Genomic DNA, 5,621 nt, shown 5'->3' on the forward strand with positions numbered 1-5,621 from the left:
ACAAAGTGCATTTGGATTGGCTTATACCATGTCCATCATGCAAGCCTGCCCTTCACCTCACAAGAAGATAAATCACCCCATATAAGAGTAAATATCAAATATTTGTGCAACACCTCACTCCTCTGAAAGGTCAGTTTGGTAAATTGCCATATAGTCAGATGCTAAGGACTCATGTGAATACACTTACTGCCTTCCTGACATCCAAACACAGATAATCTCATCTTGGCCAGCATCTGAGGAAAGCCGGGGGGGGGGGGGGGGGCTTTCGGGCAGGAGGGGAAGGAAACAGGCCAGGCAAACTGGCTCTTGTCAAGTGACTGTTAAGAGACCTCAGCCAGGCACCGGGAAGTGGGTTCTCCCCACAGAGAGAGAGAGAGAGAGAGGAAGGAAGAGGGCAGATAGCGCACACAGGGATAATCTGTCGGTGACAAGGAGAACAAAGTAATGGGCAACTACCAAATAGGATGCACAGGATGTCACTTCAAAAAATATGGGGGGCAGGAAGGAAGAGTATTTTCAGTCCTATATTCCTTCGGCCGTCTAAAGCTAAACGTATCTTAAAAGATGCAAATATTGAGGAGACAGTGGTAAGCAGGGAAAGGAAGTAAATCATTTTACGTGTGTTCTGCATATCGAAGCCATGGAGTGATTGCTGATCTCTTCATCTGTATACACTCTAATCAGAGCATGCAAGCTCTGCACAAGCTATTATTCCAGTCTCCTGATAAGTGTATATTCCCCATAAAGCAGGTAGCCCAACATCACACTTAAGAGTTGTTCTGGTACACATTTCCACATAAAATGAATTAATAGGTAAAAAGCTGTTACAAAAGCTGTTTGCATTTGAATAATACTGAAAGAAATAAACTTTTAAGTCAGTTACCTAGGTTTGTTTGAAAAACCATCTATAATGTTCTTTTGCAAAATACATGAATGTAAGAGTAAAAGCTAAATTATATGCTTTCTCCCTTCTTTTCTCAGCATCTCTCCCTTCGTAGATGGGAGCAAGCACCGTATAAAAATGGCCTGTTAAGAAAAACAGAACAACTGGAAAATCTCCAAGCCAGTGTTAACTATAGGAGAAAGTGCCTACACATGGTTAAATATAGACACAGTAGAGAAGGAAGCATTACTCTAACAAATTAAGTTTGGGTTTACTGAAAGAGCTGTGGCTGAACTGTTTAAATGTTTGACATCCACATTGTGTGAAGCTGACTTCCATCTAAATAGTCTGATCATTATTAAATGACATTTGGAATCACTGCATTAGACTGACTCAACAAAGTAATTGTCAAGTCTCACAGGAGTGAGACAACAAGCTTCTAGGACACTTCACTATGTTTAAATATCAGACATGTCACTTTGCTCCCTGCTGAGACCCAAGGGAAAGACAGCACATGGATCATAAGATCCCATCATCTGAGGATGCAAAATAATTGTGTAATAGATAAACTGAGAAAAGCAATTTGAGCTCAGAGTTTATCCAGCTTGAAACTCCTGAGGACTCTGAGTATATTTGAGAAGCATTTACATAAATGACCCAAAAGAACGAGTAAACATCAAAAACACTTTTTCTCACTTCCACACTGTAGGTTAAAATATACACACACATGTATAGTTGAACTGAGTAAAATATTACAAGATTTTTGTAGGATGTTTTGATTGTAATTTTACATCTAAACAACTCTGTAAAATTCAGATTTATTAAAAACCTTGTTTCTCTTTGAATAACCATACGACTGCATTACAAAGATTTTGTGAAAGCAAGAACAAATATTTTTAAAAGTCCCAACCCCACATTTCTAAGATAAATGGGGATACTACAGGTTCCAAACAACCCTGGCTTCTCTTCTGCTAATTGTCTAAAAGCTCTAAGTAAAAGATTTGGAAACAAAAAAATGTATGGATGTCCAAAAAAATAAAAAAGGTCTTTAAACAAAACATAAAACAGGTACCCACCCACCACATGCTATTAGTTTTGCCCCAGCAATTTAATACTATGAGAAGGCTTTGAAAACTGTATTCCTCTAAAGTAAAACAAACCACCTGTTTCTGATATTACACTTCTAAAGGAAAACCACCTATATTTATCATGGTACAGAACCCTGTACAGTACCATAAAAGGGGAAAAACACTTTTCCAAGGCAGTTAACGTCATGCCATCCTGAAGTGGGAAAAGTATTAAAATAATTACAAGCCAGAGGCTGGCTCTCTTGGAATTTTGGGTTTTTTTCCCTCTAAAGTTTGTTGAAGTCAAAAGGGTTCTAACAACAGTCAAAGTAAAATTCAGGAAAAATACTTGCAACTGTACTTTTTTCCTTTATCCATAGTATATATCATTGTCAGCCTTCTAATAATTAGTTAGTTTTTTATCATGTTTAAAGTCAATTACATATAACTATTTTTTTAACAACCTTTTCTATAATTATGGTATGTTCTTACTACAAGTTGAAAGTTTATACCAGGATGTGATGTATTGCTTGATTTTCACCCCTTTTAACTGTTAGCACCAAAGAAACTATTATTTATGGGCCAGACAATTTAGGATGAACAGAGTTTCAGCTGAAGAATTTTGCAACCAATATACTGAAAATGCAGTCTACTTCAATGACTAGTATTAACTGACTTGTATTTTTACAGGCTACTCTAAGAACTGACTGCTATGCTTTTAATCTCATTTATAGGGCTGATTTAAAAAAAAAAAAAAAAAAAAAAGGACAGAAAGAAAGAAAAAACATAAGCACAAACCAAAAACATGCAAATAAAATGCCAAAATGATGATGAGAAACCTGGGGGGAAAAAGGAATCAAATATATAATTATTTTTTTTTTTTGTAGACTCACCTAAATACACAAAGGTAAAAATATTAGAGATGAGAATTAAGAAAAACAAGCCCATCTCATGTTATTTTCAAAGTCATAGGAAGCTTAATGATTTAGATGAGCAAAACAGAATCAGATCCATTAAGGAAGCTGCAGACTTGCTTCTGTTAAACAAGTAGACATTTTCAGGAGCATGAAAACTTATAAAGCCACCTGCTACTAACCCAGCCTCCCATTCATGGACAGAAAAATCAAGGTAAAAAACTTAAGCATTTTTTCAAATACCAGCCTTACAAAACAACTAATGTGAGCTGACTGAACTAGAGAGACAAAGAAAATTTCTTTTTTCCCAAGAACAACCCAACCGGAAAGGTCCTCACAAGACACCAGGCAGTAAGTGAAGTGGTATTTCAAGAACAACAATCTCCTTTTCCTGTAGGCTAGGAAAGTGCATTAACCCACATGTCTAAAATTTTCAAGAATTTTCCTTGTGGCACACCCACACTATCTCCTGTTTATACATGAAGAGCACCCAATAAAACTGTTGTATGGCAAATAAAATTACCCTCTAAGCGTAGCTGTGAATAACTAAGCATATGACAGAGGAAGAATCAGCATATTTTCTTTTAAAAACAAGCTGTCCTCTTTAAATACAGTGTCTGCCACACAGTAATAGGTCAGAGTCTGGCCTTTCAAAATCCCTACAGCTGCTTCTCAGGTCACTAGGGCTTAAACAATACGGACAAAACTCTCAGTTACATGCACGCACAGACTAGTTGGTAAAAGATCTTCAGTGGTTCTCATATTACCATGCCATTTTTTTCCCCTTTATATGTCATTTATATTATTCTCCAGTGCCTTCCAAACTGACAAAGTGAAAGTATGTCTTGTTTAGGGAGGAATGGTGCCATCAAAAACCCTACATTTCTTCACTTCCTTTACCCTAGAAATACCTGGGACTATACCACACTTTAATGTAGAAGAAATTCTAGGTGCAGCTTGCTAAGTTATTTTCCAAGTCATCTTTCGACTTAGCAAACCTCAACCCTGTGGCAACATGCAGCTTGTAACACCTCCCAGACCTGCCTGTGGCCCCAAGATTTCAGAATATTGTCCGTAAAAGCAAAGAATGTTGCCCAAACCACAGTACTTGCAAATTCTGGGTTCACTTACAAGATTCTCCCTTCTCACGCTCTGGTGACAACAGTACTGTGCTAGAATCCACTATGACACTACATTACTTGTAACTAGTTCAACATTTTTTGTGTGAAGAGAGTACACAGAAAAGTCAGGCAGGTTTTTTAACCACAGCTATACTTCTCCATGAAATACAATAAGCCAACTACTGTTGTGCTAAGAGATCCTAAAGCTAATAATTATCTATGTCTGTAGAAATAACTCACACCTTTTAATTCTGCTCAGCTGGTAGTGCTAATGTCTAAAAAGCAATTTAATAAAATTTTAAAAAAAAACATATTAAAGTATCCAGCTGGTCACAAATAATAGTCCCTGTCACAACATAAACAACCTGTAGCCCCACCATCATCTGATAAGCAAATGAGTTCATATGTCCTTTCCATTTCTATTTTATTTTCATGACATTAATGCACTACATTTCTTTACAAAACATTGTATAATCCACACACAGTACCATTTTACATATTCGCACTTTCAAATGTACTCTATGACAGCTCCTTTTACTACATTCACATGCCTATTTTAAAGCTTTTCAGTTACTGATTTCATGTCTGTAATTTTTATCCCATAATGTAATTAATGTGCCCAGTAAGATCTAGTAGTTAGTGTAAAAAGTACAGCGGCATAGAAGCATGAGTTCACACTGAAGACTATATGAAACTGTAGTCAACTAAAACTGTTTGAATTAAATTAGCCGTAATGTTTATAAAACAGAGAACTTTCTCAGAAGTGCACAAGTTCACTAAGAAACAGGGATAATCAGCAGATCAAAAGCCACATGAGTAAGAGTGTGCTGCAGCTGCTGCAATCTCCACAGTGTTGAGCTGGGCCACACACAGCAAGAGGCAGAACACACCTACCTGTGTTAACATGAGAAAGTTATCTCCCTGGGAGAGACAGGCTATTGAGGATCCCTTTGTGATCGATGGAGAAATTCAGAAGAAACATCTTCTGGACATCTCTCTCTTCAACTTCAGGGACCCTAAACATCTAACTTGAAATAGGAGCTTGAATTCAGCAGACCCACCAAAGAGATTCCTGCTTTAAGAGTGCTTAGAATAAATGAGAAATAAAGAACTAGATAAAATCAGAAATACCAGACAAAAGTAAAAAGGAATCCACTATTGTGAATATTAGAAAGTAATTCTAAAATACTCGAAGATCATTTTTCTTCCTTTAAGGGACCTTTTGATTCTTCATTCCTTTCCAAATTTGTGCAAGTTATTCCACTACCATCCTTTATGATGGAGGAAAAAGAAACAAAAATTCCTTCTCTCCTACCCTGCCTTTTCCTCTACTAGCAGCTATGGCAATCCCTCTGATGCATAATGTTACATCATTGCTTTTTAAACAGAATTAATATTTGATTAGCTATATCTACCAAAATTGGTGATATATTAACACTGAAACATGCTTCGAGTCTGGCATCAGCACTGCAGAATTCTCATTTTAATACTGAGTAGCATTATGAATAACTGTCAAATCTGTTATCATATTCGCATGCCTGTCAAGCTTCTTTATTTCAGAGTGTTTCTCTGTCCTGAGATTAGTCAAATTCAAATACCCAAATTCACAAAACAATCCCCCATAAGTATCTGAGTC

Source organism: Athene noctua, chromosome 1, assembly GCF_965140245.1.
Source record: "Athene noctua chromosome 1, bAthNoc1.hap1.1, whole genome shotgun sequence".
Lineage (NCBI taxonomy): Eukaryota > Metazoa > Chordata > Aves > Strigiformes > Strigidae > Athene > Athene noctua.